Source organism: Cavia porcellus, unplaced genomic scaffold (genome assembly GCF_034190915.1).
Source record: "Cavia porcellus strain 051 isolate PalLab524CR breed Dunkin Hartley unplaced genomic scaffold, mCavPor4.1 scaffold_7, whole genome shotgun sequence".
Lineage (NCBI taxonomy): Eukaryota > Metazoa > Chordata > Mammalia > Rodentia > Caviidae > Cavia > Cavia porcellus.
The window spans coordinates 49,208,720-49,231,293 of record NW_026947490.1 but is presented as its reverse complement, the minus strand read 5'-3'; the positions used below and the strand labels follow the sequence as shown (position 1 = coordinate 49,231,293).

The 22,574-nt window shown below is 62.6% G+C and overlaps 2 long non-coding RNA genes and 11 other non-coding genes across 14 annotated transcripts; 7 read left to right on the top strand and 6 right to left on the bottom strand.

Annotated features, from left to right (window-relative positions):
- Positions 1 to 661: 661 nt before the first annotated feature.
- On the bottom strand, positions 662 to 731 carry Trnag-gcc (transfer RNA glycine (anticodon GCC)). The gene has a single exon. It is a non-coding gene; the product is annotated as a tRNA-Gly (tRNA).
- A 1,673-nt stretch (positions 732 to 2,404) lies between these two features.
- Positions 2,405 to 2,486, bottom strand: Trnal-cag (transfer RNA leucine (anticodon CAG)). The gene has a single exon. It is a non-coding gene; the product is annotated as a tRNA-Leu (tRNA).
- Positions 2,487 to 3,080: 594 nt separating this feature from the next.
- Positions 3,081 to 3,152, top strand: Trnad-guc (transfer RNA aspartic acid (anticodon GUC)). Its single transcript has one exon. It is a non-coding gene; the product is annotated as a tRNA-Asp (tRNA).
- A 397-nt stretch (positions 3,153 to 3,549) lies between these two features.
- Trnag-ucc (transfer RNA glycine (anticodon UCC)) lies at positions 3,550 to 3,621 on the top strand. Its single transcript has one exon. It is a non-coding gene; the product is annotated as a tRNA-Gly (tRNA).
- A 356-nt stretch (positions 3,622 to 3,977) lies between these two features.
- On the top strand, positions 3,978 to 4,048 carry Trnae-cuc (transfer RNA glutamic acid (anticodon CUC)). The gene has a single exon. It is a non-coding gene; the product is annotated as a tRNA-Glu (tRNA).
- A 6,808-nt stretch (positions 4,049 to 10,856) lies between these two features.
- On the bottom strand, positions 10,857 to 10,927 carry Trnag-gcc (transfer RNA glycine (anticodon GCC)). Its single transcript has one exon. It is a non-coding gene; the product is annotated as a tRNA-Gly (tRNA).
- Positions 10,928 to 11,489: 562 nt separating this feature from the next.
- On the top strand, positions 11,490 to 18,169 carry LOC134476965 (uncharacterized). Its single transcript, XR_010048822.1, has 2 exons — positions 11,490 to 12,764; positions 15,191 to 18,169. It is a non-coding gene; the product is annotated as an uncharacterized LOC134476965 (long non-coding RNA).
- On the bottom strand, positions 12,615 to 12,697 carry Trnal-cag (transfer RNA leucine (anticodon CAG)). Its single transcript has one exon. It is a non-coding gene; the product is annotated as a tRNA-Leu (tRNA).
- Trnad-guc (transfer RNA aspartic acid (anticodon GUC)) lies at positions 13,296 to 13,367 on the top strand. Its single transcript has one exon. It is a non-coding gene; the product is annotated as a tRNA-Asp (tRNA).
- Positions 13,762 to 13,833, top strand: Trnag-ucc (transfer RNA glycine (anticodon UCC)). Its single transcript has one exon. It is a non-coding gene; the product is annotated as a tRNA-Gly (tRNA).
- On the top strand, positions 14,182 to 14,253 carry Trnae-cuc (transfer RNA glutamic acid (anticodon CUC)). Its single transcript has one exon. It is a non-coding gene; the product is annotated as a tRNA-Glu (tRNA).
- A 384-nt stretch (positions 18,170 to 18,553) lies between the features above and the next one.
- LOC134476726 (uncharacterized) lies at positions 18,554 to 21,324 on the bottom strand. 2 transcript variants are annotated; one of them, XR_010048530.1, is made up of 3 exons: positions 21,190 to 21,324; positions 19,308 to 19,445; positions 18,554 to 18,702 (listed from the first exon to the last, which is right to left on the bottom strand). It is a non-coding gene; the product is annotated as an uncharacterized LOC134476726 (long non-coding RNA). The 2 variants fall into 2 exon arrangements; XR_010048529.1 differs by having other exon boundaries at positions 19,327 to 19,445.
- Positions 21,037 to 21,107, bottom strand: Trnag-gcc (transfer RNA glycine (anticodon GCC)). Its single transcript has one exon. It is a non-coding gene; the product is annotated as a tRNA-Gly (tRNA).
- Positions 21,325 to 22,574: the final 1,250 nt, after the last annotated feature.

The following is a 22,574-nucleotide window of genomic DNA, read 5'->3' as shown; positions in this document are numbered from 1 at the left end:
GTGTGTGCGTGTGTGCGTGTGTGTATGTGTGTGTGTGTGTGTTTGCTCGCGCTCGTGCGTGTGCGTGGCGTAGCGGGTCAGTCAATCGTGGGGGACTGGAGGTGGTTGCTGACAAATGGGGAGGAACAGGGTGGCTGAGGGAGTAAAGAGCGAGGGTGCGGTTGGAAGTGCTGTGCGTGGCTCCCGAGTGCGTGTGCGCTTCCACGAGAGCGTGAGGTGCTGTGTGCGGGGAGCAGACGCCCGCGCGGGAAGCCCGTGTGCAGCGGCAAGGGCCTGAGGCGGGCGTGAGCAAGGCGAAGAGGTGGGGCGAGGGGCAGGGCGCGGGCGGCATTTTCCCGTGGGTGGGCGTGGCAGCGAAGTGCGTGGCAGGCGACCCGATGTGGAAGGGTAAGAGGGTCAGAGGCGAGGAAGAAGAGGGCAAGTGTGGTGGGGCAGGCAGACGGTTGAGGAGAGAGCAGCAGGTGCCTAAGGGGTGCAAGGAGGTGGGCAGGTCCTGGGAGGAGGCCTGTGGAGCAGAGCGGGGTGAGGGCCGCGCGCCCTCCGGAGAGCTGAGTGGAGGCTGAGGCTGAGCTGGTGCAGGCTTGCCTGGGCGAGAGCAAGGAGGAGGAAGGGCGGGCGGCTTGGTGTTGAGGTGAGGAGGATCAAAAGGCGAGCTTGGAAGTGCATGGGCGGGAATCGAACCCGGGCCTCCCGCGTGGCAGGCGAGAATTCTACCACTGAACCACCCATGCAGCGACGGCGCTGCCCCCTAGCCAGTGCCTCCCTGGCTTGAGCAGCAGGCAGGGGAGCCTGCTGAGGGCGCGTCCTGGGCACCTGGGCTGCTCTGGTTTCTCCAGGGAGCAAGGCACCACGGGGCCAGGGAGTACCGCGGTGAGCAGAAGGAGGGGTTGCAGCGCTTCAACAGCCCTCCTCCTTGTCGTCCTCCCCCTGCTTCTTTGTCGTCTTCCTTTTCCTCCCCCTCCCCGCCCTTTCCTCTTCCTCCTTCCCCTTCTAATCCTGCTCCTCCTCCTTCCCCTCCTCCTTCCCCTCCTCCTTCCCTCCTCCTCCTCCTCCTCCTCCTCCTCTTCCTCCTTCCCCTCCTCCTCCTCCTCTTCCTCCTTCCCCTCCTCCTCCTCCTCCTCCTCCTCGTCCTCCTCCTCCTCCTCCTCCTATGCCTCTTCCTCTTCCTCCTCCTCCTCTTCCTCCTCCTCCCCCCCTTCTCCTCCTCCTCTGAGACCGGCCCTCCTGGAGAGGCAGGGAGTGTGAGAGGCAGGACGCGTCCCGGCTGCCCACGCCGCCGGCACGGACTGCGGACCCAGCGTGGCCCAAGGAAGGCAGGAGCTGGACCAGACGAGGCCCCCGCAGGAGACGCGAGCGGGACGGGGCACCCGAGGCACCGGTGGCTGAGAGGCCGCCTTGTCTTCTGCCACACCCCCCCGCCCCATACCCCGGCCACTATTGAGTCCACAGCGGGCCCAGCAAGGAGGGCACGGGTGCGGTTGGCACGGCCCGGGCAGCGGCGTCCGAGTGGGCACGTGACTGCTGCGATTGGGGTGGCGGTGGGCGTGTAGGGTGGCAGTGGCTCTTGGAAGGTAGGGACCCTCGGGGCCGGGGGTGGGGGTCTTTCCTCGCGGGCGTGCACGGGGTTGCACAGGACTGGGCTGGATAGTGCTGGGCTCCACTGGGTTGGACGGGCTAATGCTGGGCCGGTTTGGAGGGACCAGGCTGAATTGGACAGGGCACAGCTGGGCCCGCCTGGCTGGCTCTTCTTGGCCGGGCTCGGCCCGGCCTGGCCTTCCATGCTGCGTGGCACGGGGTGGGCAGGAAAAAGCATTCAGGGGAAGCCGGGCAGGGCAGCAGAGTCCGGCCCGATGGGGGGCCGGTGTCCTGGGGCAAGGTGTGGAGAGAATGGAGGCGCAGTCGGGGGCCGAGGGAGGCCCCAAGGGTGGGGGCGTGGCTTGGAGGGGGCAGGGTGCGGTGCGGGGCTGTGCTATAGGAGCGACTCCAGCAGCCTGTGGCCGCCGGACAGAGGTTGCGCGCCTGTGGTGAGAGATGTGGGCAGTGTGGGCCCCTGTGGGCATCGGGTGGAGGCGGGCCCCCCAGGAAGTGGGCGCGCAGAGAAGGGAAGCAGGTGGTTGGGCGAGCTCCTGAAGCGTCGGGCCTGCCTTGGTCCCTCCTTGTGCAGGCGAGGTCAGAGGGGCGTCCCGGGAATGTGCGTGTGCCAAGGCCGCGGGGCAGAGGAAGGAAGACGCGGGCGCGTGAAGCTGTGTGTGAAGGCCGAGGGTGGGCGTGAAAGAGAGAGGGAGGGAGGGTGCGTGCGTGTGTGCGTGCAGGGTCCCTTGGAGTGATGGCGGAGGGCCAGACGCCCAGGCGGGAGGACATGGGCGAGAGGGGCGGGTGTCGGGGGTCAGGCAAAAGGGAAGGCTGTCAGAGTGGGATTCGAACCCACGCCTCCAGGGGAGACTGCGACCTGAACGCAGCGCCTTAGACCGCTCGGCCATCCTGACGGCAGGGCTGGGCGCGTGGACGCTGACCTGGCTGGGATCCCAAGGCCTGGGTGCAGCCGGCCTGCGGGGTGAGTGGGTGCGCATCGGGGGCCAGCCGGGGCTGGGACTAGGGTCAGGCTGAGGGTCAGGCCCAGGGCCAGGGCTAGAAGCCGCGCTCCTCGATGGCGCTCGCTGCGCCAGGCCGCGGCTCCTGGCCTGCTCCCTCAGCAGCCCCGCCGCGTCCGTCCGTCCGCTCGGTCCGCCCTTCTGTCCTCTGTCCCGGGGCCCGGGCTCCCAGGAGCGCAACGGTCCTGCCCGCCTGGTGCTCCCGGCTGGATGGCGGCGCGCTGAGATCCCGGCAGTGCGTGCCACGGTGGCTCCACAGTCGGTCCGACGGCTGCGTGGGCAGGCAGCGGGCGGGGGCGCCGGACGGGCTGGAGTGGGCACGTCGGGTGGAGGGGCCTGCGCTACGTGTGGGCGGCGAGGCGGCGGGGCGGCGGTTAGGGGTGGCGTGGAGCTGCAGCAGGAGCCGCAGGCTTGCCGGGATGCGGAGTCAGGGGTCCAGGCTGGACGTGGGACAGGCGGCGGCGGCGGCCTGGGCGCAGAGCGGCGTCGTCCTCGTTAGTATAGTGGTGAGTATCCCCGCCTGTCACGCGGGAGACCGGGGTTCGATTCCCCGACGGGGAGGCAGCTCAACCTTTTGCCCGCCCGCGGCGATCGCTGCGCCAGGCCCAAGGGCCCCTTCCACTTGCCTGCCCGCCACCCCCGAGCCCCCCGGCCCTCTCGCCTGCCTCCGCGGGCTTGGCGGCCGGCCGCCTGCAAGGCCAGGGAGCAGGGTCTCCTGTGAGCACGCGCCGGCCCAGGCAGAGCAGGCAGAGCGCCCACGGAGCTCAGCGAGCGGAGCACCGCGGCTGCCCAGACAAGTATCCGGGCGGGCGGGGCGGCGCGTCCGGTCGGCGGGGGCCAGGACAGGACGGGCGCCGGCTGGGCGCCCCGGTGCGGGAGCGCCAGGCGTCGGGCAGGGCAGCGGCGGAGCCTGGCGTGGGTCGCTCGGGGCGCCGCGCCGGGGCCTGCCGGGCGTGTGGCGTTGGTGGTATAGTGGTGAGCATAGCTGCCTTCCAAGCAGTTGACCCGGGTTCGATTCCCGGCCAACGCAGCAGCAGGGCCTCCTTTTGCCTGGGGCTGGGCTGGGGCTGGGGCTGGGGCTGGGCTGGGGCTGGGGCTGGGGTGCTGGGGCTGGCAAGCCGCGTGTGCTGGTATGTGGGAGCTCGGGGCCTAGGGCCAGTAGATGCCCGGCCGAAGGCGGAGCCCGACCTTTTGAGGGCAGGGCGAGCCAGCTCAGGGACAGCGGCCGCCAGGGCGCGAGGCTTGCCAGGCGCGGCGGGAGGGAGGCGGGTTCCACGTCGCCTTTGCAAGGCAGGCCGGGCGGGGCCCAGGCGCCAGGGCCCCCAATTGCACAGGAGGCGCTGGCTGCAGGCGCACGGGGCGCACGCCGGGACGAGCGACCGACGCTCCCTGGTGTCTAGTGGTTAGGATTCGGCGCTCTCACCGCCGCGGCCCGGGTTCGATTCCCGGTCAGGGAAGCCCTTCTTTTGGTTCTCCCACTTCTGCCCTCACCACTCTTCTTCCCAAACTAGACTCCTTTCCTTCCCCTTGCCTTTCCCCTTGCCCTTCCCCTTCCCCTTCCTTCCCCTCCTTCCTTCCCCTTCCCCTTCCCTTCCCCTTCCCCTTCCCCTCCCTCTTCCCTTCCCCTTCCCTTCCCTGGGCCTGCCGCTGCCCCTGCCCCTACCCCTGCCCCTGCCCCTGCCCCTTCCCCTTCGCCACCCCTTCCAGTTCACCTCCTCCCTCTCTTCCTCCTCCTCCTCCTCCCCCTCCAGTCCCCCTGCCCTCCCCGTGGTTTTGGCAGGACACCCCAGCCTCCTGGCCTGCCACCTCTTCTTGCACGCCCCCTGCTTACCCGCGCGCCGCACACGGTGCCAACGCACATCTCCAGCCGCCCAACACGCCTGCGCCCTGGCGCGCCTCCTGTGCCACAGGCCTGCCCGGGGACTCGCTCAGGGAACACCTGCACCTGGCCACCTGCTCCCAGTGCCGCAAGCAACAAGCCCTGTCCATCTCAGCGGCTTGGCTTCCGCTGTCAGCCCCTGACACACAGCCTTCTCTCGCCTCTCCCCATGCCTCAGCCCCCCACCCACCCACCCACCCCATGCACCCGGGACACCTGCTGCTGACCCGACCCGACCCGACCCGACCCGACCCGACCCGACCTGCTCCGACCCTTGACCCTTCGGCATGGAACAACGCTCTTGGTGCACTCTTGTCCTACAGTCATACTCTTGCAGGGTTGACATCTGGAGCATTCATCTATGACCTTACCCATCCTTTGGAATACACTGGAGACTGTTTCCTGGGTATCTCCGGTTCAGAGGACAAAGTCGCCTCATTTGTCTTCTCCGCCGGTTTCTCATTTTCCTTCGCTTATTGCTTCCTTTCTCTTCGGAATTCATCTCTGGGCCGTTTTCAAGAAGACAGGGGAACTCTTTCTCTCCACCCGTAGGTAAAGCATAACCAAAGATGAACGCGCTTTCCCTGGCTTGTGTCTGCCTGACATGTTCTGCTGCTGCGATCAGGAGCTTAAGCCACCCTCTTGGAGAGGGATTGTTGAGGTCGCGGAGCCTGAGACCCCGGGGAGGAAAACGCGTCTTCAATCAGAGGCACCAGCACTTCCCAAGGAAAGCTTTAGAGGACACTCAAGAATGGCGTGTGCAGGCCCTCCAGAAGCCAGGGCCGTTGTCCCCTGCAACTGGAAATCCTTGTGTGTTTTTGGTGGTGGGAATCTTGGCATTGGATCACCCGTTCTCTTCCACTGAGTCTAGTGGGTGGGCAAGTGGCAAGTGGAAAGGGAATGGTGCAGACCACGCTTAGTGCCATGTGGTGCGAGACAAGAAGGAGAAACAGAACACAAAGCCAGTCCCGTCCCCCCCCCCGCCCGCCCAAATGAAAATCCAACACGAACACGCCAAAGGAAAGCTGGCTTTCTGCCTGGAATTGCTTTCTTGTACCTTCCTGTGCCTGGGGCTTGGGTTGCTGGAGTCTCCTTGTACAGGTGCTTTCTAGGTTCTTTCTCTCCTGTACAAGGAATTGGTGGAGCAAAGTGCAACACGGAGCCAGGCTCATCGTGCACCAAAGCTATGAAAGCAGTCCTTCGTGCTCAGGCTCTCTCAGTGCTCGGCTCTCCCCCTACACAGCATCCTTCTTCCTCGACTTTCCTTTGGCCCATACCTGCTCTCCACAGCTGCTTCCATTCTACCTCGCCTCAAAACAAAACTCGTTTTGGAAGGGAAGTGAAACAGGCTCTGTAGAGTGCAGGTGGCCAGGTAAGGATAAGGGGACAAAACGAACCCAAGAAAACAAGAAAAAAGCAAACGAACAAAGATGCTGCAGAGCACAGGCTGGGCCACTGGCAGAGTTAACAGTACAAATCCGGCTTGGCTGTGCCTGGCTTTTGGATCTCACACTCCTCAGGATGAAGTGAGGTCTAGGCCAACTTATCCTATGACAGCACTAAGAGTTCTAGGGAAAATCACCCAAATGGACAGGCTGCTTGTATCTAGGTGGACTTGTTCTGCACATGTGTGCTGGAATTGTGTGACTGACAGGTGATGTCCCCTTGCCCAGCCAGTTTGCCGTGCTCTAATCTCCTGCCTCATTGCCTCAGGTCCACTTGCAATCAATTAGTTGGAAAAGAGGGCACTAGAGGCTGAGATGATGGTAGAGAGCAGCTCGTTTTGAGGTGCAAATGTGGCCAGAGGCAGCTTCTAGGTAGGAAACAAGAAAGGCTTTATCACAATGGAATGGGGAAACTTACTTCAGGCTGCTTGTGCCACAACAGGTAGATGCTACCTATAGAGCAGTTAGACAAAGGGAGGCACCGAGTAACTCCATCGGCAAAGGAAACTGTTTGTGCCCGTGTGTGTCTGTGTCTCTCTGTGTGCCAGAGGGAGATAGAGATAGAGATAAAGAAAGAGAGTGAGAGAGAGTGAGACAAACACAGAGATAGATGCAGAAAGAGAGACAGACAGACAGACAGACAAAGAGAGAGAGAGAGAGAGAGAGAGAGATTGTGTTAAGAAAGAAGGGAGGAAGCCAGAAGTAGTTCAAGACACCAGGGGATCCAGCTCCCTTACACACCTTTGAAGAAATGTAAAGGCATCCACCAAAGATGATCATTTTATATGTAGAAGAAACACACCTACATTTATACACATGTACACATGGTCTCATATGAACATCATTCTATTGCACCAGATACACGTCTATCCCTTTTCCTTAACCACTCACTCTCTTATTAGCATTCCATACACACTCCCAGACTTAGAGATACATGCCTGTGGCACATATATACACACACACATAACCCCCGAAGGGACATGACATAACTAAATGGCCAGCAAAATGTAGACAGAGGTGCCCAAGGTGAAAGACAGTAAAGCACCCAATAAGCTGGTCACCACTTTGAGGTGCCCACGTGGAAAGTTAGAGTCCTAGATATGTAAGAGGCGGGGTGGGGCTATTGCTCACGGCTATTCCTTTCTGTTGCCCCCTACTCTCCCCAGAATAGCTGTATATCTCCCCCTCCCACACCCATACACCCTTTTCCAAATAAACACTCTTGCTTTCTTGGAAACTCTGCTCTTGAAAACAGGCATGGTGGCAGCAGGCCTGCAATCCCAGCCCTTGGGAGGATCAGCACAAATTTGAGGACAGTCTGGGCTCCATAGTTTGTTCAGTGACAGCCTGAACTATACAGGGAGGCCTTGTCTGCAAGAAACAAACAAACAAAGAAACAAATAAGAAAAATAAAACCCTCCATCTCTTTCATTCATTACTGAAACCCTGAGTTTATGATGCCGGAAACTGCGTGTGTCGCTGGGCGCATGGTGCTCACATCCCAGCCGGCCACAACGGCAAGAGCAGTAACCTCTGCAGCACGTTGCTGGAGTGGTTCCACTTTCTCCAACTGAACTTGGCCCTGTCAGCATTGCAGTGGTTTCCTGTGTCTTCCACGACAGATATTTGAAGTGTCCTCTGGTGCTCAACCGCGGTTTTCCACACACATTGCTTTAGTTCCAAAGAGCACACAGATCCTAGGGTTGTAAATTGGCGAATGACTTGGAGAGTATTTTGGGCACCACCTTTAGTTGTTAAACCTGCAGGATCAGATGGCCAGGATGGCAAAGGCCTGGGTTCCTACTGTAGGAGATGGGAAGACCAAAGGTTGAAGCTTAGCTTGGGCCATTTCCTGACCTGGTGAGACCCTGTGTGAACTGATGAAATTTGCCAAGGCCTGGGGGGTGGGGGGTGGCCGGGAATCTAGTTCAATGGCATAAGTGCCTGCCTGGCAAGCAGGAGGACCTGCTTGCCATGTCCAGAACGAAAGCAAGAAATCCTCAGGATAAGAATGGTAATACTAATGAAGTAAATCCTAGAAAGCATGGGGAGGTAGCTCAGTGTGAAGGTGTTGCCTTCCTTTGCTAGTGTTGGCGCACGTGAAGCAGACAACATCCAAGGGTGCGGCGACTCACTTCTTCACTGTAACTCTTAGTCAAAACCCTTAGGCCCACCAGAAGTAGGTAAGCCTGAGAAGAATATCCCAAAGCATCATGCCGGTTGTAGTGCAAGCGTCCCCACCCAGGAAGAGAAATTCTAGCCAAGGGTAAGGAATGGAAGAGGCTCGGGAAAGACCCCTGAGAGCAAGAATGGGTGCACTTTGGTTGGTTCGGCTAGGGGCCAGGGGAGGGCGCAGATGCCGAGAGGGGGGCCTGTTGCCCCCAATCCCCCAGGTCAGGAGGCAGGAAATGTCAGCAAGGGCGGTCCCACCTACCTCACAGTCTCCGTGTAAGTCACTTAACCCAGCAGGCTGGATGCTGGCGCAAAGCCAGTCCCTTGTATCGTGAGGTTAGTCCCTCGGAGCTCAGAGCTAGGACTGGGAGGGGGAAACCTCGGAGCGGGCACCCCTGGGGCCAAAGAGGAAGAACCTGTGGGGAGATTGGGTGAACTAGACTCCCGGGCAGACAGGACAGCAAGGACAGACCCACGCACGGACGTAAAGGAGCCAGTGGGCAATGGCCCTCAGCCAGCATCCCACAGCCCACTGCCCAGGGTCAGGGCGAGCACAGTCAGTGTGGGCGTCAGGATGTGGTGGGCACGGGCTTCCAGTGGTGCCTGGGTGGGCTCTGCACTTAGAAGCCTTCCATCCTGTGTCCCGGCGACACAGAACGGGTGCACGAGGCCTAGGAAGTGGCACCTAGATGGGACTGTTACAGGTTTTCCCTTCATTTGCCATACCAAGCATCTCCCCAGCCCTAGCCCCACCGAACAACCAGCTTGGTTGGAGCTTGCTAGCCAGGCTGGCCAGGCTGTGCTGCTGGGCTCCCCTTCAGTCTAGTCACAGTAGCTGTCCTTTGTCTGCAGCTGCTGCCTAAAGCCAACTGCAGAGCTCAGCCCACGGGCCACCCACCCTTGATGTTCATTGAAGCCCACCTGCAGCCCATCACACCAGCCCGGAGCGATGTGGGGAGACTCTCCCTCCCCTCTCCCTCCCGGGTCCTCTCCTTCTCCCCTCCCCCCCCGCCCCCCCCCACCCCCCCGCGCTTCACCTCCACTCCACTCACCAACCTTGCCCAGCGGAGCTCCCCCATCGTCACAGGCATCCCGGGCTTGCCACCGCCTGGGCAGCGTTCCAGAAGGCGGTGGGTGAAGGTGTGGGTTCTCCCTGCGTGATAAAAGTCTCGGCCCTAGTAGAGAAGAGAGCAGAGTGAGCGGGGAATCCCCGAGAGCGGTGGACTCTACGCGCGGGGGCGTGGGGGTGGGGGGAGCAAGCCCTGCGAGATCGAAGACCGTCTGGGGAAAGGGTGTGTCTGGCGGAGCAAGGTCTGGAACTTTGGGGCCAGGTCGCAGAAGGCTGCTCCTCAGTCAGACAGTTGTTCTGTGGTGCCCCGCCGCCCCGTGGAGCACCCGCGGCTTGTGCGTGATCTGCGTTAGGAGCCCATGTGGCGCGAGTCTCCCTCATCCCCGCCCCGCCCCCCCCCCCACGGTAGGCTCCAGGCGTCCAGGGCGGAGGTGTGGGTTGGCGTGGGCGTCCGAAGGGGTCAAGGGCGGGCTAGAGACTGGCAGGAGGATGCTCCAGCAGGAAGGAGGGTCGTGGCTGTGAATGTGGGGGTGAGAGGCGGCGGGGAGCGGGAAGGATCCGGACCCCAGGAGCCAGAGGGCGTGCTCTGAGAAGGACACAAAATCGGCATTGCCAGCTAGCGGGCCGGGCTGGGGGTGGGGATGGGGGCCTGGTGGCAAGGGGCTGGAAGCGGGCTGTGCTCCGGGAGACCCTCTGACCGGAGCTGGGGGGGAGGGGGGGGACAGGGTGGCTCCCTCTTCCAGGTCGAAGGACTGACCAGTTCCTGTGGCAGGGAGGTGGCAAGTCCTAGAGGGGACGGTGGGACAGCGTGCGTGCGTGCGAGACAGGCTAGAGAAGGTGCCAAAGGGCTGAGGGCAGGCCGTCGGGCGAGAGGCTGAACTCAGCCCTGGCGGGCTCTCGCGTGTCCGCGCAGTGAGGCGCGTCAGGGGTGTGGTTGGGCTCCAGCAGAAAAGAGGCCCAGGAGACAGCAGCAAGAGCAGAATCTCTGTGCAGAGGTGCTGAAGTTGGCCCTGGACGTGTCCTCGGTGTTTGTGTGTGTGCGTGTGTGCGTGTGTGTATGTGTGTGTGTGTGTGTTTGCTCGCGCTCGTGCGTGTGCGTGGGCGTAGCGGGTCAGTCAATCGGTGGGGGACTGGAGGTGGTTGCTGACAAATGGGGAGGAACAGGGTGGCTGAGGGAGTAAAGAGCGAGGGTGCGGTTGGAAGTGCTGTGCGTGGCTCCCGAGTGCGTGTGCGCTTCCACGAGAGCGTGAGGTTGCTGTGTGAGGGGAGCAGACGCCCGCGCGGGAAGCCCGTGTGCAGCGGCAAGGGCCTGAGGCGGGCGTGAGGCAAGGCGAAGAGGTGGGGCGAGGGGCAGGGCGCGGGCGGCATTTTCCCGTGGGTGGGCGTGGCAGCGAAGTGCGTGGCAGGCGACCCGATGTGGAAGGGTAAGAGGGTCAGAGGCGAGGAAGAAGAGGGCAAGTGTGGTGGGGCAGGCAGACGGTTGAGGAGAGAGCAGCAGGTGCCTAAGGGGTGCAAGGAGGTGGGCAGGGTCCTGGGAGGAGGCCTGTGGAGCAGAGCGGGGTGAGGGCCGCGCGCCCTCCGGAGAGCTGAGTGGAGGCTGAGGCTGAGCTGGTGCAGGCTTGCCTGGGGCGAGAGCAAGGAGGAGGAAGGGCGGGCGGCTTGGTGTTGAGGTGAGGAGGATCAAAAGGCGAGCTTGGAAGTGCATGGGCCGGGAATCGAACCCGGGCCTCCCGCGTGGCAGGCGAGAATTCTACCACTGAACCACCCATGCAGCGACGGCGCTGCCCCCTAGCCAGTGCCTCCCTGGCTTGAGCAGCAGGCAGGGGAGCCTGCTGAGGGCGCGTCCTGGGCACCTGGGCTGCTCTGGTTTCTCCAGGGAGCAAGGCACCACGGGGCCAGGGAGTACCGCGGTGAGCAGAAGGAGGGGTTGCAGCGCTTCAACAGCCCTCCTCCTTGTCGTCCTCCCCCTGCTTCTTTGTCGTCTTCCTTTTCCTCCCCCTCCCCCGCCTTTTCCTCTTCCTCCTTCCCCTTCTAATCCTGCTCCTCCTCCTTCCCCTCCTCCTTCCCCTCCTCCTTCCCTCCTCCTCCTCCTCCTCCTCCTCCTCCTCTTCCTCCTTCCCCTCCTCCTCCTCCTCTTCCTCCTTCCCCTCCTCCTCCTCCTCCTCCTCCTCGTCCTCCTCCTCCTCCTCCTCCTATGCCTCTTCCTCTTCCTCCTCCTCCTCTTCCTCCTCCTCCCCCCCCTTCTCCTCCTCCTCTGAGACCGGCCCTCCTGGAGAGGCAGGGAGTGTGGAGAGGCAGGACGCGTCCCGGGCTGCCCACGCCGCCGGCACGGACTGCGGACCCAGCGTGGCCCAAGGAAGGCAGGAGCTGGACCAGACGAGGCCCCCGCAGGAGACGCGAGCGGGACGGGGCACCCGAGGCACCGGTGGCTGAGAGGCCGCCTTGTCTTCTGCCACACCCCCCCGCCCCATACCCCGGCCACTATTGAGTCCACAGCGGGCCCAGCAAGGGAGGGGCACGGGTGCGGTTGGCACGGCCCGGGCAGCGGCGTCCGAGTGGGCACGTGACTGCTGCGATTGGGGGTGGCGGTGGGCGTGTAGGGTGGCAGTGGCTCTTGGAAGGTAGGGACCCCCTCGGGGCCGGGGGTGGGGGTCTTTCCTCGCGGGCGTGCACGGGGTTGCACAGGACTGGGCTGGATAGTGCTGGGCTCCACTGGGTTGGACGGGCTAATGCTGGGCCGGTTTGGAGGGACCAGGCTGAATTGGACAGGGCACAGCTGGGCCCGCCTGGCTGGCTCTTCTTGGCCGGGCTCGGCCCGGCCTGGCCTTCCATGCTGCGTGGCACGGGGTGGGCAGGAAAAAGCATTCAGGGGAAGCCGGGCAGGGCAGCAGAGTCCGGCCCGATGGGGGGCCGGTGTCCTGGGGCAAGGTGTGGAGAGAATGGGAGGCGCAGTCGGGGGCCGAGGGAGGCCCCAAGGGTGGGGGCGTGGCTTGGAGGGGGCAGGGTGGCGGTGCGGGGCTGTGCTATAGGAGCGACTCCAGCAGCCTGTGGCCGCCGGACAGAGGTTGCGCGCCTGTGGTGAGAGATGTGGGCAGTGTGGGCCCCTGTGGGCATCGGGTGGAGGCGGGCCCCCCAGGAAGTGGGCGCGCAGAGAAGGGAAGCAGGTGGTTGGGCGAGCTCCTGAAGCGTCGGGCCATGCCTTGGTCCCTCCTTGTGCAGGCGAGGTCAGAGGGGCGTCCCGGGAATGTGCGTGTGCCAAGGCCGCGGGGCAGAGGAAGGAAGACGCGGGCGCGTGAAGCTGTGTGTGAAGGCCGAGGGTGGGCGTGAAAGAGAGAGGGAGGGAGGGTGCGTGCGTGTGTGCGTGCAGGGTCCCTTGGAGTGATGGCGGAGGGCCAGACGCCCAGGCGGGAGGACATGGGCGAGAGGGGCGGTGTCGGGGGTCAGGCAAAAGGGAAGGCTGTCAGGAGTGGGATTCGAACCCACGCCTCCAGGGGAGACTGCGACCTGAACGCAGCGCCTTAGACCGCTCGGCCATCCTGACGGCAGGGCTGGGCGCGTGGACGCTGACCTGGCTGGGATCCCAAGGCCTGGGTGCAGCCGGCCTGCGGGTGAGTGGGTGCGCATCGGGGGCCTAGCCGGGGCTGGGACTAGGGTCAGGCTGAGGGTCAGGCCCAGGGCCAGGGCTAGAAGCCGCGCTCCTCGATGGCGCTCGCTGCGCCAGGCCGCGGCTCCTGGCCTGCTCCCTCAGCAGCCCCGCCGCGTCCGTCCGTCCGCTCGGTCCGCCCTTCTGTCCTCTGTCCCGGGGCCCGGGCTCCCAGGAGCGCAAACGGTCCTGCCCGCCTGGTGCTCCCTGCTGGATGGCGGCGCGCTGAGATCCCGGCAGTGCGTGCCACGGTGGCTCCACAGTCGGTCCGACGGCTGCGTGGGCAGGCAGCGGGCGGGGGCGCCGGACCGGCTGGAGTTGGGCACGTCGGGTGGAGGGGGCCTGCGCTACGTGTGGGCGGCGAGGCGGCGGGGCGGCGGTTAGGGGTGGCGTGGAGCTGCAGCAGGAGCCCGCAGGCTTGCCGGGATGCGGAGTCAGGGGTCCAGGCTGGACGTGGGACAGGCGGCGGCGGCGGCCTGGGCGCAGAGCGGCGTCGTCCTCGTTAGTATAGTGGTGAGTATCCCCGCCTGTCACGCGGGAGACCGGGGTTCGATTCCCCGACGGGGAGGCAGCTCAACCTTTTGCCCGCCCGCGGCGATCGCTGCGCCAGGCCCAAGGGCCCCTTCCACTTGCCTGCCCGCCACCCCCGAGCCCCCGGCCCTCTCGCCTGCCTCCGCGGCTTGGCGGCCGGCCGCCTGCAAGGCCAGGGAGCAGGGTCTCCTGTGAGCACGCGCCGGCCCAGGCAGAGCAGGCAGAGCGCCCACGGAGCTCAGCGAGCGGAGCACCGCGGCTGCCCAGACAAGTATCCGGGCGGGCGGGCGGCGCGTCGGTCGGCGGGGGCCAGGACAGGACGGGCGCCGGCTGGGCGCCCCGGTGCGGGAGCGCCAGGCGTCGGGCAGGGCAGCGGCGGAGCCTGGCGTGGGTCGCTCGGGGCGCCGCGCCGGGGGCCTGCCGGGCGTGTGGCGTTGGTGGTATAGTGGTGAGCATAGCTGCCTTCCAAGCAGTTGACCCGGGTTCGATTCCCGGCCAACGCAGCAGCAGGGCCTCCTTTTGCCTGGGGCTGGGGCTGGGGCTGGGGCTGGGGCTGGGGCTGGGGCTGGGGCTGGGGCTGGCAAGCCGCGTGTGCTGGTATGTGGGAGCTCGGGCCTAGGGCCAGTAGATGCCCGGCCGAAGGCGGAGCCCGACCTTTTGAGGGCAGGGCGAGCCAGCTCAGGGACAGCGGCCGCCAGGGCGCGAGGCTTGCCAGGCGCGGCGGGAGGGAGGCGGGTTCCACGTCGCCTTTGCAAGGCAGGCCGGGCGGGGCCCAGGCGCCAGGGCCCCAATTGCACAGGAGGCGCTGGCTGCAGGCGCACGGGGCGCACGCCGGGACGAGCGACCGACGCTCCCTGGTGGTCTAGTGGTTAGGATTCGGCGCTCTCACCGCCGCGGCCCGGGTTCGATTCCCGGTCAGGGAAGCCCTTCTTTTGGTTCTCCCACTTCTGCCCTCACCACTCTTCTTCCCAACTAGACTCCCTTTCCTTCCCCTTGCCTTTCCCCTTGCCCTTCCCCTTCCCCTTCCCCTTCCCCTCCCTCTTCCCCTTCCCCTTCCCTTCCCTGGGCCTGCCGCTGCCCCTGCCCCTACCCCTGCCCCTGCCCCTGCCCCTTCCCCTTCGCCACCCCTTCCAGTTCACCTCCTCCCTCTCTTCCTCCTCCTCCTCCTCCCCCTCCAGTCCCCCTGCCCTCCCCGTGGTTTTGGCAGGACACCCCAGCCTCCTGGCCTGCCACCTCTTCTTGCACGCCCCCTGCTTACCCGCGCGCCGCACACGGTGCCAACGCACATCTCCAGCCGCCCAACACGCCTGCGCCCTGGCGCGCCTCTGGGCCACAGGCCTGCCCGGGGACTCGCTCAGGGAACACCTGCACCTGGCCACCTGCTCCCAGTGCCGCAAGCAACAAGCCCTGTCCATCTCAGCGGCTTGGCTTCCGCTGTCAGCCCCTGACACACAGCCTTCTCTCGCCTCTCCCCATGCCTCAGCCCCCCACCCACCCACCCACCCCATGCACCCGGGACACCTGCTGCTGACCCGACCCGACCCGACCCGACCCGACCCGACCCGACCTGCTCCGACCCTTGACCCTTCGGCATGGAACAACGCTCTTGGTGCACTCTTGTCCTACAGTCATACTCTTGCAGGGTTGACATCTGGAGCATTCATTCTATGACCTTACCCATCCTTTGGAATACACTGGAGACTGTTTCCTGGGTATCTCCCGGTTCAGAGGACAAAGTCGCCTCATTTGTCTTCTCCGCCGGTTTCTCATTTTCCTTCGCTTATTGCTTCCTTTCTCTTCGGAATTCATCTCTGGGCCCGTTTTCAAGAAGACAGGGGAACTCTTTCTCTCCACCCGTAGGTAAAGCATAACCAAAGATGAACGCGCTTTCCCTGGCTTGTGTCTGCCTGACATGTTCTGCTGCTGCGATCAGGAGCTTAAGCCACCCTCTTGGAGAGGGATTGTTGAGGTCGCGGAGCCCTGAGACCCCGGGGAGGAAAACGCGTCTTCAATCAGAGGCACCAGCACTTCCCAAGGAAAGCTTTAGAGGACACTCAAGAATGGCGGGTGCAGGCCCTCACAGAAGCCAGGGCCGTTGTCCCCTGCAACTGGAAATCCTTGTGTGTTTTTGGTGGTGGGAATCTTGGCATTGGATCACCCGTTCTCTTCCACTGAGTCTAGTGGGTGGGCAAGTGGCAAGTGGAAAGGGAATGGTGCAGACCACGCTTAGTGCCATGTGGTGCGAGACAAGAAGGAGAAACAGAACACAAAGCCAGTCCCGTCCCCCCCCCCCGCCCGCCAAATGAAAATCCAACACGTACACGCCAAAGGAAAGCTGGGCTTTCTGCCTGGAATTGCTTTCTTGTACCTTCCTGTGCCTGGGGCTTGGGTTGCTGGAGTCTCCTTGTACAGGTGCTTTCTAGGTTCTTTCTCTCCTGTACAAGGAATTGGTGGAGCAAAGTGCAACACGGAGCCAGGCTCATCGTGCACCAAAGCTATGAAAGCAGTCCTTCGTGCTCAGGCTCTCTCAGTGCTCGGCTCTCCCCCTACACAGCATCCTTCTTCCTCGACTTTCCTTTGGCCCATACCTGCTCTCCACAGCATGCTTCCATTCTACCTCGCCTCAAAACAAAACTCGTTTTGGAAGGGAAGTGAAACAGGCTCTGTAGAGTGCAGGTGGCCAGGTAAGGATAAGGGGAACAAAACGAACCCAAGAAAACAAGAAAAAAGCAAACGAACAAAGATGCTGCAGAGCACAGGCTGGGCCACTGGCAGAGTTAACAGTACAAATCCGGCTTGGCTGTGCCTGGCTTTTGGATCTCACACTCCTCAGGATGAAGTGAGGTCTAGGCCAACTTATCCTATGACAGCACTAAGAGTTCTAGGGAAAATCACCCAAATGGACAGGCTGCTTGTATCTAGGTGGAACTTGTTCTGCACATGTGTGCTGGAATTGTGTGACTGACAGGTGATGTCCCCTTGCCCAGCCAGTTTGCCGTGCTCTAATCTCCTGCCTCATTGCCTCAGGTCCACTTGCAATCAATTAGTTGGAAAAGAGGGCACTAGAGGCTGAGATGATGGTAGAGAGCAGCTCGTTTTGAGGTGCAAATGTGGCCAGAGGCAGCTTCTAGGTAGGAAACAAGAAAGGCTTTATCACAATGGAATGGGGAAACTTACTTCAGGCTGCTTGTGCCACAACAGGTAGATGCTACCTATAGAGCAGTTAGACAAAGGGAGGCACCGAGTAACTCCATCGGCAAAGGAAACTGTTTGTGCCCGTGTGTGTCTGTGTCTCTCTGTGTGCCAGAGGGAGATAGAGATAGAGATAAAGAAAGAGAGTGAGAGAGAGTGAGACAAACACAGAGATAGATGCAGAAAGAGAGACAGACAGACAGACAGACAAAGAGAGAGAGAGAGAGAGAGATAGAGAGAGAGAGAGAGAGAGAGAGAGATTGTGTTAAGAAAGAAGGGAGGAAGCCAGAAGTAGTTCAAGACACCAGGGGATCCAGCTCCCTTACACACCTTTGAAGAAATGTAAAGGGCATCCACCAAAAGATGATCATTTTATATGTAGAAGAAACACACCTACATTTATACACATGTACACATGGTCTCATATGAACATCATTCTATTGCACCAGATACACGTCTATCCCTTTTCCTTAACCACTCACTCTCTTATTAGCATTCCATACACACTCCCAGACTTAGAGATACATGCCTGTGCACATATATACACACACACATAACCCCCGAAGGGACATGACATAACTAAATGGCCAGCAAAATGTAGACAGAGGTGCCCAAGGTGAAAGACAGTAAAGCACCCAATAAGCTGGTCACCACTTTGAGGTGCCCACGTGGAAAGTTAGAGTCCTAGATATGTAAGAGGCGGGGTGGGCTATTGCTCACGGCTATTCCTTTCTGTTGCCCCCTACTCTCCCAGAATAGCTGTATATCTCCCCCCTCCCACACCCATACACCCTTTTCCAAATAAACACTCTTGCTTTCTTGGAAACTCTGCTCTTGAAAACAGGCATGGTGGCAGCAGGCCTGCAATCCCAGCCCTTGGGAGGATCAGCACAAATTTGAGGACAGTCTGGGCTCCATAGTTTGTTCAGTGACAGCCTGAACTATACAGGGAGGCCTTGTCTGCAAGAAACAAACAAACAAAGAAACAAATAAGAAAAATAAAACCCTCCATCTCTTTCATTCATTACTGAAACCCTGAGTTTATGATGCCGGAAACTGCGTGTGTCGCTGGGCGCATGGTGCTCACATCCCAGCCGGCCACAACGGCAAGAGCAGTAACCTCTGCAGCACGTTGCTGGAGTGGTTCCACTTTCTCCAACTGAACTTGGCCCTGTCAGCATTGCCAGTGGTTTCCTGTGTCTTCCACGACAGATATTTGAAGTGTCCTCTGGTGCTCAACCGCGGTTTTCCACACACATTGCTTTAGTTCCAAAGAGCACACAGATCCTAGGGTTGTAAATTGGCGAATGACTTGGAGAGTATTTTGGGCACCACCTTTAGTTGTTAAACCTGCAGGATCAGATGGCCAGGATGGCAAAGGCCTGGGTTCCTACTGTAGGAGATGGGAAGACCAAAGGTTGAAGCTTAGCTTGGGCCATTTCCTGACCTGGTGAGACCCTGTGTGGAACTGATGAAATTTGCCAAGGCCTGGGGGGTGGGGGGGTGGCCGGGAATCTAGTTCAATGGCATAAGTGCCTGCCTGGCAAGCAGGAGGACCTGCTTGCCATGTCCAGAACGAAAGCAAGAAATCCTCAGGATAAGAATGGTAATACTAATGAAGTAAATCCTAGAAAGCATGGGGAGGTAGCTCAGTGTGAAGGTGTTGCCTTCCTTTGCTAGTGTTGGCGCACGTGAAGCAGACAACATCCAAGGGTGCGGCGACTCACTTCTTCACTGTAACTCTTAGTCAAAACCCTTAGGCCCACCAGAAGTAGGTAAGCCTGAGAAGAATATCCCAAAGCATCATGCCGGTTGTAGTGCAAGCGTCCCCACCCAGGAAGAGAAATTCTAGCCAAGGGTAAGGAATGGAAGAGGCTCGGGAAAGACCCCTGAGAGCAAGAATGGGTGCACTTTGGTTGGTTCGGCTAGGGGCCAGGGGAGGGCGCAGATGCCGAGAGGGGGGCCTGTTGCCCCCAACCCCCCAGGTCAGGAGGCAGGAAATGTCAGCAAGGGCGGTCCCACCTATCTCACAGTCTCCGTGTAAGTCACTTAACCCAGCAGGCTGGATGCTGGCGCAAAGCCAGTCCCTTGTATCGTGAGGTTAGTCCCTCGGAGCTCGGAGCTAGGACTGGGAGGGGGAAACCTCGGAGCGGGCACCCCTGGGGCCAAAGAGGAAGAACCTGTGGGGAGATTGGGTGAACTAGACTCCCGGGCAGACAGGACAGCAAGGACAGACCCACGCACGGACGTAAAGGAGCCAGTGGGCAATGGCCCTCAGCCAGCATCCCACAGCCCACTGCCCAGGGTCAGGGCGAGCACAGTCAGTGTGGGCGTCAGGATGTGGTGGGCACGGGCTTCCAGTGGTGCCTGGGTGGGCTCTGCACTTAGAAGCCTTCCATCCTGTGTCCCGGCGACACAGAACGGGTGCACGAGGCCTAGGAAGTGGCACCTAGATGGGACTGTTACAGGTTTTCCCTTCATTTGCCATACCAAGCATCTCCCCAGCCCTAGCCCCACCGAACAACCAGCTTGGTTGGAGCTTGCTAGCCAGGCTGGCCAGGCTGTGCTGCTGGGCTCCCCTTCAGTCTAGTCACAGTAGCTGTCCTTTGTCTGCAGCTGCTGCCTAAAGCCAACTGCAGAGCTCAGCCCACGGGCCACCCACCCTTGATGTTCATTGAAGCCCACCTGCAGCCCATCACACCAGCCCGGAGCGATGTGGGGAGACTCTCCCTCCCCTCTCCTCCCGGGTGCTCTCCTTCCCCCCCCCCCCCCCCCCGCGCTTCACCTCCACTCCACTCTCCAACCTTGCCCAGCGGAGCTCCTCCATCGTCACAGGCATCCCGGGCTTGCCACCGCCTGGGCAGCGTTCCAGAAGGCGGTGGGTGAAGGTGTGGGTTCTCCTGCGTGATAAAAGTCTCGGCCCCTAGTAGAGAAGAGAGCAGAGTGAGCGGGGAATCCCCGAGAGCGGTGGACTCTACGCGCGGGGGCGTGGGGGTGGGGGGAGCAAGCCCTGCGAGATCGAAGACCCTCTGGGGAAAGGGTGTGTCTGGGGGAGCACGGTCTGGAACTTTGGGGCCAGGTCGCAGAAGGCTGCTCCTCAGTCAGACAGTTGTTCTGTGGTGCCCCGCCGCCCCGTGGAGCACCCGCGGCTTGTGCGTGATCTGCGTTAGGAGCCCATGTGGCGCGAGTCTCCCTCATCCCCGCCCCGCCCCCCCCCACGGTAGGCTCCAGGCGTCCAGGGCGGAGGTGTGGGTTGGCGTGGGCGTCCGAAGGGGTCAAGGGCGGGCTAGAGACTGGCAGGAGGATGCTCCAGCAGGAAGGAGGGTCGTGGCTGTGAATGTGGGGGTGAGAGGCGGCGGGGAGCGGGAAGGATCCGGACCCCAGGAGCCAGAGGGCGTGCTCTGAGAAGGACACAAAATCGGCATTGCCAGCTAGCGGGCCGGGCTGGGGGTGGGGATGGGGGCCTGGTGGCAAGGGGCTGGAAGCGGGCTGTGCTCCGGGAGAGCCTCTGACCGGAGCTGGGGGGGGGGGGGGGACAGGGTGGCTCCCTCTTCCAGGTCGAAGGACTGACCAGTTCCTGTGGCAGGGAGGTGGCAAGTCCTAGAGGGGACGGTGGGACAGCGTGCGTGCGTGCGAGACAGGCTAGAGAAGGTGCCAAAGGGCTGAGGGCAGGCCGTCGGGCGAGAGGCTGAACTCAGCCCTGGCGGGCTCTCGCGTGTCCGCGCAGTGAGGCGCGTCAGGGGTGTGGTTGGGCTCCAGCAGAAAAGAGGCCCAGGAGACAGCAGCAAGAGCAGAATCTCTGTGCAGAGGTGCTGAAGTTGGCCCTGGACGTGTCCTCGGTGTTTGTGTGTGTGCGTGTGTGCGTGTGTGTATGTGTGTGTGTGTGTGTTTGCTCGCGCTCGTGCGTGTGCGTGGGCGTAGCGGGTCAGTCAATCGGTGGGGGACTGGAGGTGGTTGCTGACAAATGGGGAGGAACAGGGTGGCTGAGGGAGTAAAGAGCGAGGGTGCGGTTGGAAGTGCTGTGCGTGGCTCCCGAGTGCGTGTGCGCTTCCACGAGAGCGTGAGGTTGCTGTGTGAGGGGAGCAGACGCCCGCGCGGGAAGCCCGTGTGCAGCGGCAAGGGCCTGAGGCGGGCGTGAGGCAAGGCGAAGAGGTGGGGCGAGGGGCAGGGCGCGGGCGGCATTTTCCCGTGGGTGGGCGTGGCAGCGAAGTGCGTGGCAGGCGACCCGATGTGGAAGGGTAAGAGGGTCAGAGGCGAGGAAGAAGAGGGCAAGTGTGGTGGGGCAGGCAGGCGGTTGAGGAGAGAGCAGCAGGTGCCTAAGGGGTGCAAGGAGGTGGGCAGGGTCCTGGGAGGAGGCCTGTGGAGCAGAGCGGGGTGAGGGCCGCGCGCCCTCCGGAGAGCTGAGTGGAGGCTGAGGCTGAGCTGGTGCAGGCTTGCCTGGGGCGAGAGCAAGGAGGAGGAAGGGCGGGCGGCTTGGTGTTGAGGTGAGGAGGATCAAAAGGCGAGCTTGGAAGTGCATGGGCCGGGAATCGAACCCGGGCCTCCCGCGTGGCAGGCGAGAATTCTACCACTGAACCACCCATGCAGCGACGGCGCTGCCCCCTAGCCAGTGCCTCCCTGGCTTGAGCAGCAGGCAGGGGAGCCTGCTGAGGGCGCGTCCTGGGCACCTGGGCTGCTCTGGTTTCTCCAGGGAGCAAGGCACCACGGGGCCAGGGAGTACCGCGGTGAGCAGAAGGAGGGGTTGCAGCGCTTCAACAGCCCTCCTCCTTGTCGTCCTCCCCCTGCTTCTTTGTCGTCTTCCTTTTCCTCCCCCTCCCCCGCCTTTTCCTCTTCCTCCTTCCCCTTCTAATCCTGCTCCTCCTCCTTCCCCTCCTCTTTCCCCTCCTCCTTCCCCTCCTCCTCCTCCTCCTCCTCCTCTTCCTCCTTCCCCTCCTCCTCCTCCTCTTCCTCCTTCCCCTCCTCCTCCTCCTCCTCCTCCTCGTCCTCCTCCTCCTCCTCCTCCTATGCCTCTTCCTCTTCCTCCTCCTCCTCTTCCTCCTCCTCCCCCCCCCTTCTCCTCCTCCTCTGAGACCGGCCCTCCTGGAGAGGCAGGGAGTGGGGAGAGGCAGGACGCGTCCCGGGCTGCCCACGCCGCCGGCACGGACTGCGGACCCAGCGTGGCCCAAGGAAGGCAGGAGCTGGACCAGACGAGGCCCCCGCAGGAGACGCGAGCGGGACGGGGCACCCGAGGCACCGGTGGCTGAGAGGCCGCTTTGTCTTCTGCCACACCCCCCCGCCCCATACCCCGGCCACTATTGAGTCCACAGCGGGCCCAGCAAGGGAGGGGCACGGGTGCGGTTGGCACGGCCCGGGCAGCGGCGTCCGAGTGGGCACGTGACTGCTGCGATTGGGGGTGGCGGTGGGCGTGTAGGGTGGCAGTGGCTCTTGGAAGGTAGGGACCCCCTCGGGGCCGGGGGTGGGGGTCTTTCCTCGCGGGCGTGCACGGGGTTGCACAGGACTGGGCTGGATAGTGCTGGGCTCCACTGGGTTGGACGGGCTAATGCTGGGCCGGTTTGGAGGGACCAGGCTGAATTGGACAGGGCACAGCTGGGCCCGCCTGGCTGGCTCTTCTTGGCCGGGCTCGGCCCGGCCTGGCCTTCCATGCTGCGTGGCACGGGGTGGGCAGGAAAAAGCATTCAGGGGAAGCCGGGCAGGGCAGCAGAGTCCGGCCCGATGGGGGGCCGGTGTCCTGGGGCAAGGTGTGGAGAGAATGGGAGGCGCAGTCGGGGGCCGAGGGAGGCCCCAAGGGTGGGGGCGTGGCTTGGAGGGGGCAGGGTGGCGGTGCGGGGCTGTGCTATAGGAGCGACTCCAGCAGCCTGTGGCCGCCGGACAGAGGTTGCGCGCCTGTGGTGAGAGATGTGGGCAGTGTGGGCCCCTGTGGGCATCGGGTGGAGGCGGGCCCCCCAGGAAGTGGGCGCGCAGAGAAGGGAAGCAGGTGGTTGGGCGAGCTCCTGAAGCGTCGGGCCATGCCTTGGTCCCTCCTTGTGCAGGCGAGGTCAGAGGGGCGTCCCGG